General features: G+C 35.4%; 1 pseudogene; it reads right to left on the bottom strand.

The window, feature by feature from the left end:
* Positions 1-3,747: 3,747 nt before the first annotated feature.
* On the bottom strand, positions 3,748-4,052 carry LOC109490654 (annotated as a pseudogene).
* Between the last annotated feature and the right edge of the window lie 8,669 nt (positions 4,053-12,721).

Raw genomic sequence — 12,721 nt, forward strand, 5'->3', positions numbered from 1 at the left:
GTGGGGGAATGGGATAGTCTGGTGATGGGTAGTAAGGAGGGCACGTATTGTATGGTGCACTGGGTGTTATATGCAACTAATGAATAATTGAACTTTACATCAGAATCTGGGGATGTACTGTATGGTGGCTAACATAATAAAAAATCATTAAAAAATATAAAAAAATTTTTAAAAAAAGGTTTTTTATGAAAAAGTTCAATTTATCTTTTCTTTATGAATTGAGCTTTTAAGGTCAGATCTGAGACTTCTTTCCTAATGCTAGATCAAGATTTTTTTTCCGCATTTTAAAGTTTTGGAGTTTAGATCTTTCTTTTACATCGCTAATCTATTGAGTTTACTTTGTACAAGATGAGAAGTTCAGGATAAGATTCTATTTTTTTGGCTAATAGATACTTAATTATTTACACCATTTGAAGAGACTATCTTTTATCCATTGAATTACCTTTGCACATTTGTCAAAAATCACCTGGCCATATTGGTATGGGTTTATTTCTAGACTACGCTGTTTCATTGATTGATGTGTCTACCCCTTTACCAAAATCAGTGTCTCTATTACTATATCATAGTAAGTCTTAAAATTAAGTTCTGATTTTTTCAACTTTCTTTTTCAGAATTGTTTTGTTATTCTAACTCCCTTTTTCATATATATTTTAGAAATAGCTTATCTACAATAATCCCTACCGAGGTTCCCATTAAAAGTGAATTATATCCAGAGATGAATTTGGGGAGAATTTTTATCTTCACTAAATTATGTCTNAAAATTAAGTTCTGATTTTTTCAACTTTCTTTTTCAGAATTGTTTTGTTATTCTAACTCCCTTTTTCATATATATTTTAGAAATACCTTATCTACAATAATCCCTACCGAGGTTCCCATTAAAACTGAATTATATCCAGAGATGAATTTGGGGAGAATTTATATCTTCACTAAATTATGTCTAGTTTATGAACTTTTTAAAAAAGATTTCTTACAGTTTTTCATCAGCATTTAAACTTTTTCAACATAAGGTTCTTTACTGATTTTGTTAGATTTATACTCATTTGTTTTATATTGCTGCTTCAAAAAATCATTACAAACTTAGAGGCATAAAACAACAGAAATTTATTATCTTATAGTTCTGTAGCTTAGGAATCTAACACAGGTCTTACTGGGTTAAAGTCAAGAAGTTTACAAGGCTGCATTCTCTTCTGGAGGCAGTTTCTCTGCCTTTTCCATTTAATAGAAACTGCATATATTTCTTGGCTTTTGGTACTGTTGCTATCCATCTCTCTGAATCTCTTCTGTCTTCCTCTTTCATTTTTAAGGGTCTTGTGATTACATTATGCCTGAAAAAACCATCAGGATTTTTTTTTTTTGTTTTAAAGTAGGATCCATGCCCAGTGCAGTGCCCAACATGGGGCCCAAACTCACAACCCTGAGATCAAGACCCAAGCCAAGATCAAGAGTCAGACAACCAACCCAGTGAGCCACCCAGGTCCCCCTAGAATAATCTATTTTAAGATTAGTTAATTACAACCTTAATTCCCCTTTGCCATGNTTCTGTCTTCCTCTTTCATTTTTAAGGGTCTTGTGATTACATTATGCCTGAAAAAACCATCAGGATTTTTTTGTTTTGTTTTAAAGTAGGATCCATGCCCAAGCAGTGCCCAACATGGGGCCCAAACTCACAACCAAGATCCAAGCCAAGATCAAGAGTCAGACAACCAACCCAGTGAGCCACCCAGGTCCGCCTAGAATAATCTATTTTAAGATTAGTTAATTACAACCTTAATTCCCCTTTGCCATATAACATAACATATTCATAGGTTCTGGGGATTACAACGTGGTGGACATATTTCGGTGGCCATTATTTTACCTACCACATTGAGCATTTCTTTTTTGGAAAATATTGAAATGGAATTGATTTTTATTTTAGTTTCCAATATTCACTGCTAACATATAGAAACAGGACTGCTTTTTTCCATGTTGACTCATGATCCTGTTATCTTGCTAAACTCATTTATTTTCTAGTTTTTTTGGTAGATTCCTTAAGATTTTCATAGTAGGCAATCATGTCAGTGATGAGAAAGTTATTTCTTCTTTTTCAATATGTATGCCTTTTATTTTTTTCTTATTGCAGTTGATAATACTTGCTGTTAAATGTTGAAGAGTGAGGACAGTGGATGTCATTGTCTTGTTCCTAATCTCAGGAGGATGTGCTCAGTCTTTCACCACTAAGTATGATAACTAACTGTTAATTTATTTGTAGATTCTCTTGTCAGATTAGGGGATTTACCTCCTATTCCTAGTTTTCCGTGCCTTATGAATAGATATTGAATTGTTGTCAAGTGTGTTATGCATCAGTTGAATGTGATCATGTAATTTTTGTTCTTAGTCTGTTAATATGATAGACTAAATCAACTTCCAATATCAAACCAACTTTGCATTACTAGGATAAATCTCATGTAGTCATGCTATATCTTTTCACATATTGCTGAATTCCATTTACAAATATTTTGAGAAATTTTTTGTGTATTTGTGAGGAGTATTAGTCTGTAGTTAGGCTGTCTTGTTCTATTTTTGTCTGGTTTTGGCATCAGAGTAGTGCTGGCTTCACCAAATGAGTTGGGAAATTCTTATACTTTTATTTTCTGAAAGTAATTATCTAGAATTTGTGTTATTTTGTGTTCCCTTTCTTTAGGTAGAATTTGGGATGGGAGATATTTTTCTCCCCCTGAAATTTTTCTAAATAGGACAATTCCAGTAATTTATTTCTTTATGTGCAAGTGTTTATAATTGGTGGCTTTCAAGGAGTTGGTTTATGTCATTTAAGTTGTCAAATTTATGTGCATAGAGGTATTCATAGTAGTCCCTATATTTCTTTCAATGTTTTTGGAGTATGTATGGATATCCCTCTTTCCTTCCTGATTTCAGTAATTTGTGTTTTCTCTGCCTTTGTTAGTCGAGGTAGAAGTTTATCAATTTGATTAATCTTTTCAAAGAATCAGCTATTATTATTTTTTTAATTTCACTAATTTCTGCTTGAATCCATATTATTTCCTTCCTTTAGTTTTTCTGTTTAGTTTATTTGCCCTCCTCCCCTTTTTTTTAGTTTCTTAAAATCAGAGCTTCAGTTGTGACTTGAGTCCTTTTCTAACAGAAGACATTTAAGGCTATAAATTTCATCTCATCACTGCTTCGTTACCTTCCACTAACTTTCATGTACTGTATTTTCATATTTTTATGAAAGTGTAGAATGTTTTCTAGTTTTTCTTGAGACTTCTTTGACCTTTGTAACATATACAAATGTGCTATTTAAGTTTCAAATACTTTCTTTAGCAGTTCTTTTGGATTCTATATCCTTTCAACAAGTTCTCTTAGATTTTGGGGGGGTTTTGTTTTGTTTTTATAGTGTGGGAATGTCTTCACTTCATTTTCATGCCTGAATGGTATTTTCACTGGATATAGAATTCTGAGTTTGTAGTTCTCTCCTGGCACTTTAAAATATTGCTCTGTATTTCTGGGTTATGATGCAAAATATGTAATCTTAGTAATAGGCCATTTTTATATGGTTGTTTTCAAGACTATTTGTCCTTAGTTTTCATTAGTTTGTTTATAATGTATATTCAACATATTTCTTTAGCTGTATCATCTTTGGTATTTGCTGAGCACTTTGAAACTCTAAGTAAATATTTTTCACCAAATTTGGGAAGTTTTCACCCATTATATTTTTGTCATTATTACATAAATTAACCCATTTATTATAGACTAGCAATGTTTCATATGGTGGCACTCCAAATTGTCTTTCATTTTCTTCAGTCTTCTGATGGCTGACTTTACTGTGGTGGTAGAAGTGGTGTTGTAGGCTCAGGAACCACCTGCTACCATTTTCATGCAGGGACCACAATGCCAGATCCCCAGAGCTCATCTTTCATCCTGGTTTTGCCACAGAAGGAGAAAGCATACTCAGTGTGCTGGCTTGTTTCAATCTTCTTCACCATTTTCCTGAGGAAGGCACCATAACAGGTCTGATATTTACCAACAATTCTGACCTCCTTGGTGGGTTTAGCCATGTGACGGCAAACTAGGTCTGAGCCCAGAGAGGGTCAGCCATTATATTTTTAAGCATTTTGTTCTGCACACTTTCTCTACATATAGGAATGTAAGATTACACCTTTTAAAAATGTTGCAGCAGCGATCCCTAAGTCTCTTTATTTTTCAATCTTTTTCTCTGTCATTCAGACTGGATTATTTCTATTGCTCTATATTCAAGTTTCATAGAAGTTGTATTGTTTTCATCTCTTGGCTATTGTGAATAATGCTATTATGAACATATTATGAACATGGGTGTGCTAATAACTCTTTGAGACTCTGCTGTCAATTTTTTTTAGCTACTACCCACAAGTGGGATTACTGTATCATATGACAATTCTAATTTTTTGAGAAACCTCAATACTGTTATCCATAGCAGCTATACCATTTTACATTTCCACTAACACTGAAGAGTCCTAATTTCTCCATATCACCAAAACTTTGTTGTTGTTGTTGTTTTTTCACATAGTAGCCATTCTAATGAGGGAGGGCGGCTGATAGCTCATGGTGGTTTCAATTTGCATTTCTCTAGTAATTAATGATGTTGTACATCATTTCATATTTTGTTGGTAATTTATATACCATCTTCAGAGAAATATCTACTCAATCCTCGGCCCAATTTTTAATCGGCTATTTATTTTTGTTGAGTCAAAGGAGTTCTTTGTTCTGGTTATTAGTTTCTTCTGAGATTTTTAATTTACAAATATTTCCTACCATTTCATATGCAGACCTGCATTTTCTTTTAGCTTCCAGTATCACTATTGAGAGGTCTGCCTTTTTTCTTTTTCTAAAGATTTCATTTATTTTTATGAAAGAGAGAGAGGGCGCACAGGCACAAGTTGGGGGAGGGGCAGAAAGAGAAGCAGACACCCTGCTGAGCAGGAAGCCTGATGGGGACTTGATCCCAGGACCTTGGGATCATGACCTGAGTCAAAGGCAGACGCTTAATTGACTGAGCCACCTAGGTGCTAAGGTCTGCCTTCTTAATCCTTTGTATGAAACCTTTATTACCCCCCACCTCTGAAAACTCTTGTGATTCTCTGTTTTTCCCCCATTGGTTCAAAATCACATGACTATGTAAATTGGCATGTATGTATTTTGCTCCATTTTTGTGAGCCCTTTTCATTTGAAAAGGTCTCTCCTTCAGTTCTGGGAAAAATATTTTAATTGGCTCTATAATGATTTCTTTCTTTCCATTTGGCTTCTCTCTTTTTATTCTAATATCATCTTGACGTATTTGAGAATCTATCAGTTGTTATTGACTGAGATTACTGCTATTCGAACTTAAATTATTTTTAGTTGTACACTTACTATATTCCATATTTGCTTCTGTTGTCTGTTCTTCTTAGATCATTGAATTATTAGAATTTTCTTTATTCTCTTTTATTCTTGTTACTTTTCTGCAATTTGTACATCTCTGTAGCTTTCACTGTGATTTAGCACTGTAGGCTTATTTTCCATGTCCCTGTGGATGTTAGAGCACCAGACCTACTCTCTTTAAGCTATTTTCACTATCTAACACTCTGTGGGCTACCTAACGCTTACTGCTCTTTGAGTTTGGTCCATTTGTGGCCAAAAGCACATTTGTGATGGCTCTGTTTATTTATATTTATCCAGCATTTCTATCAGGAAGGGTTACACTGCAGAGTGTCATGTTGCTTTACAGAGTAGTCTACCCCTAGCAATTGTCATCAAATATAAACATATGCATAAGCACATATACGTAGGCATGTGAATGCATCAAGTAAAACAGTCACATGATTTCATATGATTTCACATAATACAGTTTTGTTAGCCTTATCTTATAAAGAGGGTTACGTTATTTTATATAAACCAATCTTTTACAACTGACACCTTTCAAAGCCTTAGTAGTTTTAGAGAGGATACCCCCATAACCATCTCAGCTGGGTTTGGTAATGAATATTGCAGACAGCAGTGTACTATAATCCCCAACAAGAAAAACTTGTAGTTGTTGCAGGGAATGAAATTTGGAAGTACTTATCAGACCTTCTGAAATTTGAACAAAGTTAGAAAGCCTGGCAGCATTTTCTCCCCCAGAACAATGTGTTGGTTGACTTAGAAAACAACTTTTCTATTTGAACCATGGCTTGTATCCCTCTACGTTAGCCAGAGCAAATGTTCATCATTATTTTAAAAGCTAGAGAGTAGGAGGGGGAGTAAAATATCTGCCTCAAGCATTTTTTCCTCCAAAAATAAAAATAAAAAGAGAAAGGCAGGGAAGACGCTTAAAACAATATTACACTGCATTCTCCACTTTGTCGTTCAATGCTTTACAATTGCCTAATTGTTCATCAGCGTCACAAAAGAAATGCCTTTTATTTTCTCCAGGCACTTAGAGATGACTAAGTGTCACTTAGTCAATTGGCAGAACAAAGAAGTCAATTTATGGATCACATTTTCTCTGTTTCGTTGTTCTTGAAAATAATTCACTTTATTGGTTTAGTGTTCTGGAAAGGTGAGGGATTGACAGGCCTGAAGTACAGAAATATCATCCCATAGATTCAGGTTGCACACACACACATATCTGTTTAAAACTAGAGGTGAAAAGGTAACAGTTTCTCCGTCTCTTCATGTAGCAAACCACTCTAAAAATTAAACAATACTAAGAACTCCTGACTCCCTCTCTGCATATTTCACCTGAAAGTAGTCACCTGCCTGCATTATTCCTTCCACACCAATCCTATTGATTAATTAACCTAGCCCTCAATCATCTTTTTTTTTAAAGATTTTATTTATTTATTTGACAGAGATAGAGACAGCCAGCGAGAGAGAGGGAACACAAGCAGGGGGAGTGGGAGAGGAAGAAGCAGGCTCATAGTGGAGAAGCCTGATGTGGGGCTTGATCCCATAACTCCAGGATCACACCCTGAGCCGAAGGCAAACGCTTAACCGCTGTGCCACCCAGGCGCCCCTCAATCATCTTTTTGATAACATATAGAAAGTAGTTATTTAGCATTACAACATAAAAAGCTTAATATTTTTGTAGTTTTCCTCTACTTTAAAGTAGCATTATGACTGTAGAAGTTTGGAAAATATGTACAAGGTAAAGGAGAAAAAAAATTACCGATAACTTCATACCAGAGAAAACCACCGTTAACATTTTTATATAATTTTGACATAACTTTTCTACATTCATATTAAAAAATTATAATCATGAATTTATATTTTTATATTTTTGTGAGCATTTACAAGAGATCAAATATTCCCCTAAAATGATTGTTAAATTATTGTCTATGTATGAACATACCTACTTTATTAAACCATTCCCTTTCTATTGGACAGCCAAATTATGTACACTATGTGTAATCATAAATAACACTGAAATAAGTATCACTGAACATGTCTTTGTATAGATCTCTATTTTCTTAGATTAACTTGTTTCTAATAGACTACCTACGCTAAAAGATACGGACTTTTTTTTTTTTAAGGCTTATAGAGTATATGACCAAATCACCTTCCCCAAGTTTACTAACTTACTACCCTCCAAGTAGAGACAGTTTAACTTTATATTCATAATACATTTTTGAATGGTGAAAATAATATCTTAACAAATCAATTGACCATGGACTGCCTTGACTGAGTTGAGCTACTGGATTTTTCTACTAGCTGTATAGAAAACTAAATTTACTATGGAAGAATGTGTGCTCCTTTATTATTATACTTGCATTTTTTCCAGTATAACCTTAGGAAGAAATGAAAAATTTTAATTTTATACTTTTAGTTATCCTTTAATCTTGTATACTGGTAAGACTCTGAAATAACTCATTGCTATTTCAATAACTTAAAATTCATTCCTCGGAAATATGAAAAGTACTAACGTACCAACATGTTTCCTTATCTTTTAAGAAAGGTGTCTAATTAGGGAATATGTCATTATGTTCTTTAAAAAAAAAAACATGTACTACTCCTTTTTAAATTAAACTAAAACTTTTTAGAGTCTGGTTAGAGAAAAATTTAGAGAAAAAAATTTGGAAGAAAGATGCACAGATGTTTGCTATTCCCTTTTAATCACTTTTCCCCAGAAATTGTTCGTTTCACCGGAATTCACTAAGTATGGGAATAAAACTGCTGCAGAGTACAATCTATATCCACAAATGAAATTATCTAGTTATATTCAATCTATTCTGTATTTTTGAACAGCAAGTGCATTTTCTATATGCATAGTGAGCACTGAAATGCACTACAGCCACAAATTGTGATTAGAAAAGCTGCTTGTTTCGCAGTTTCAAAGGAAACCAACATGACAATCAAACATGGAAAGCAGATGGAAAATTTATTTTAGGACATGTAGCAATAATAGAGAAATTAGGGAGCAATTAAAACATGAAAAAAATCAGTTTAGCTGAGAAAGTGAATCCAAAGTTATTTCAGTTCAGTTCCCAATTATGCTTGTTCTTAAACCAAGATTTGAATTAGGAAGAATGAAATCTGAATGTTCTTTCAGCAAATAAGGTACAACTTAGAATGGCATGTAGTGATTGTTTAAAACAATCTTAGCAACCAGAGCAATTACTCAATACGAGCATTTATTTTTAGATGGTAAATTCCCATATTTAGACTGTTGGCTAGATATCAGCAGTATCAGAAATTCATTGTATTCTGACTTATATACACTTAATTATTTTTAAGAATTAAATTTTCCATTTTAAGTAGATCCAATAATAGTAAGGGCCCCGTGTGTGTGCTTCTTATACCTCTTGTGCCAAATACATCAGAAGAAATCAAGGTGACCATTGAAAATAAAGCCTTCTACAAATCACTGTTACTGGACTTGGTTGGAACATGCCAAGGCACAAGGACAACTCTGTAGGAATATTTGCAGTTCTATATGGAATGAACTATATAGTTTCAGGTAGAAGTAATTCCAGACACTTACCCAGAATTCTTGTACTGCAGGCTGGAGACTGACACAGAAGGCAGCAGACATATCCTGAGGAGGTGGGGTTGCTAGAAATGCAGTGGGTTTACCAGTGTTATTTATAGTGCCTTAGACTGGATTCACTGGAAGCAGAGCCTAACCCCAAGAGTCACGTGCAAGTGGTTTAATAAGTGCTTCCAGGAGAAACCAATAGAGGAGTGGAGAACCCAAAACAAGGATGAGGTTGGAGCTAATTAGGTGCTGTTTTAAACAGAGGCCCTGGAGGGTGGTTTCAGCCGATCTAGAGAGAATTTTGAAGTGTTAGTTGTGCCTTAGTTTATCCCAACAGATAAATGCACCTCAGAGAAGACAGGACTTGATTAAATTAAGTTGCCGATACATGGCTGGTCTCCTCAAGAGTTGATAACATACCGAGCAAATAATATCAGATTCCACTTCTGAATATTCAACGTCTTTGAGAAGCCTGCGCTACTGAGTCCCTGCAGAGTTGCCAACCCAACACCAAGGCTACCCTATTTGTGGGCCTAAAGGGGAAAAGACGGTAGTTGGGACCGGCTGTTCTTAGGTAAAACACGATTTATATTTGTTGAAAAAAATTTAAACAGCTATATAATGTACTGATGAAAATATTTTATTTCCCCACCTCCACCCACAGGTATAATCACTATTAATTATTTAGTACATACCTCTTCCAGACCTTTCCTCAAAGTTTTCTCTGTAACAGTTTATTGAAAAACCCTGTGGGGAAAAACCATTCCTGATTCTATGATCACTTTAAAAAAGCACGTGAATAAAGGGCAAGTCTCCCTTCTGTCCTCCTTCCCCTCTTGAGAAGCAACTACTAGAAATAATCAGTATTATTGGTATATCAGTATATTTGGTATTTACTTTTCCTTATTTTCCAAGTTTATGCAGATATATCTGCTAATGTGTATTTATATAGATGTGGTTTTAGAAAAATATAACATGCTATGCTTATTAGTGCATTGCTTTTTCCAGTTAAGAATATGCACAAATTCCAAATTAATATATATAAATTATCACATTCTGTTTAATTCTTGTATAATATATACTTTATAGGACACATTATAATTTATTCACCATTCTGTTTTAGTGGACATTAGACTGTTTCTCAGTTGTTGCTTCAGAAATAATGCTGAAATAAATACCTTTTTACTGATATTATGCTATTGCTTTTTGGGGACAGATTCCCTGAAAAGAGACTTGGCTCAAGTGTGTTTATTTTTTCATTTAATATATATCATCTTTATAGCAGTTTTTAAAAATAATGAGAAGTCTGCAAAACACAGGTCTTTTAAAAAATCAAGTCTACTTCTGCAGATACGTAACCTAGTGGGAGGGAACATTATGTATTTTATAAAATAACGTAGAAAAATGTGTCTTGGGGCGCCCGGGTGGCACAGTGGTTGCGCGTCTGCCTTCGGTTCAGGGCGTGATCCCGGCGTTATGGGATCGAGCCCCACATCAGGCTCCTCCACTATGAGCCTGCTTCTTCCTCTCTCACTCCCCCTGCTTGTGTTCCCTCTCTCGCTGGCTGTCTCTATCTCTGTCAAATAAATAAATAAAATCTTTAAAAAAAAAAAAAAAAGAAAAGAAAGGTGTGTCTTAAAGATGAAAGAAATCTTTGGATTTTTTTTAGCGACTTTTTAAAAAAGATTGTATTTATTCACTAGAGACAGAGAGATACAGAGAGAGCATGAGCAGGGGGAGAGGCAGAGGGAGAAGCAGACTCCCCGCTGAGCCGGGATCCTGACAAGGGGCTCCATTCAGGACCCGGAGATTATGACCCAAGCCAAAGGCAGCCGCTTAACCATCTGAGCCACCCAAGTGCCCCTGTTTTAGCAATTTCTCACAAAATCTCCAAACTGTGTGTTTATATAATACAATAAAGCCATGGCATGACATGCATGGCCTAGTCTCAAATAAAAGAATTCCTCAGCCAAAAGAGCTTTTAAAATAATCTCTTTATTTGTCTATCATTATACCTCATGTAGGAATACATGTTCACAATGGTACTAATTTAAATTCTCCTTTTTCTCCCTTTTTTCCCACACATTCAAGATGCTTCCATGTTTCATCCTCAATGACTATAAAAACCTCTACTGTAGTTTTAATCTTCATTCCACCTGTCCCTCTTCCCCATCTTTTTCTTCTCAAATTTTCATTTCAAATAAAAGCAAAGGCAAAGGATAATGACCTTCTAAAAACAAGCAGAAGAAACTACATGGGAAATCTAGAATTCCCTTTAAAAGAGGAGGCAATAGAAAGCAGATAGAACTTCCTACCCACTTTTTTGCTTATTAGCCAAGAATTTCATAAAGGATTTGAGGTCACTTTCTAAAAAATATGTAATACAATAAAAAAATACATAAAAATGAGACCAAACATAAAAGTGAACTCTATATTGCATAACAAAGATTTCTATAGGATGATTACACTACAGCCTAGAACCTGAATTTGACCTGGGAGGCAGTCAGAACAGAAGAGTGAGCTTTTGGGTTCTGTTGAGGATATAGAAATCCAGAAAGTACATCACTCCCATCCATACAACAACAGAAACGTTCAGGTACTTTGCAAAATCACAACTACTTTTGAACACAATGGGAAGTTAAGGTTTCAGGGTAACTAACTAACTTGAAATCTAAAGACAGGAACGTCCAAGGAGAGAAAAGATATGAGTACTTACTATCTTAACACCACATGATCTGGTAAGAAAAATTCAACTGAAAATTTTAACCAATTGGTAGACACCAAATGTGGGCTAATGTGAGAATACAGAACATCTAGAAGACAGAGACACAGGGAGGATTTATACCCACTCAACCAAGTCTTCTTCACAGACCTCATCAGTTATATATAACAACTGGGGCAAACTTTTTAGAAATAATAATTAATGTTTCTTGAAAGCTGTTTCTAAGGATAGAAAAATATTTTATTAAGTGAATACAGCTTAATATCAAAAGAGAACTATAACAGTCAAAGAGAAGAAATTGTATGCAAATTCCACTTAAAAAAAGATGTAAAACCCCAAATTAAAATGTTATCTAACCTAATTCTACAGCATATTTTTAAAACAAGACAATCATAATTGACTAAGATTGATTTCAGAATAGATGGGTGGGGAATGGGATTAGGGAAGGTGAATGACAGGGACAAAAAGTGAAACAAAGGAAGTGAAATAAAATCAGGGTCATAAATGAACTGATGATGATAGTAAGCTTCACATTCATTCTGCATATCTAAATTTTAATTAAAAAGAAAGTAGACCGGGATAGGAGTTAAGATGGCGGAGGAGTAGGGGACCCCTTTTTCAGCCAGTCCCCTGAGTCGAGTTGGATAGGTACCAGACCAGCCTGAACATCCATGGAATCAGCCTGAGATGCAGGAAGATACATCTGGATCTCTACAAATGAACATCTCCAGTGCTGAGTATTGAGGTACCAAGCGGGGAGCCATGAAACCTCGCACAGATATCAGAAGATAAACGGAAGGGGGAGGGAGCCGCCATGATCGGGCGCCGGGAAGCAGTAGCCACCTGCACGGGAGAGCAGGCGGACTCGCGGAAGGCACCCACGAGAGAGCAGACTGAGACTGTGAGCGGGGAATGTGCACGACAAGACTGAAAACCGGAGCTCCGGTGTGCTCACTGGAACCAGACTGAGACCGGGAGCTCCGGGAGCGCGCGGGGGAAGCTGGTAGTGTTAGAAACACAAAGGACAGAGACGCGCC

This window comes from Ailuropoda melanoleuca, chromosome 3, assembly GCF_002007445.2.
Source record: "Ailuropoda melanoleuca isolate Jingjing chromosome 3, ASM200744v2, whole genome shotgun sequence".
Lineage (NCBI taxonomy): Eukaryota > Metazoa > Chordata > Mammalia > Carnivora > Ursidae > Ailuropoda > Ailuropoda melanoleuca.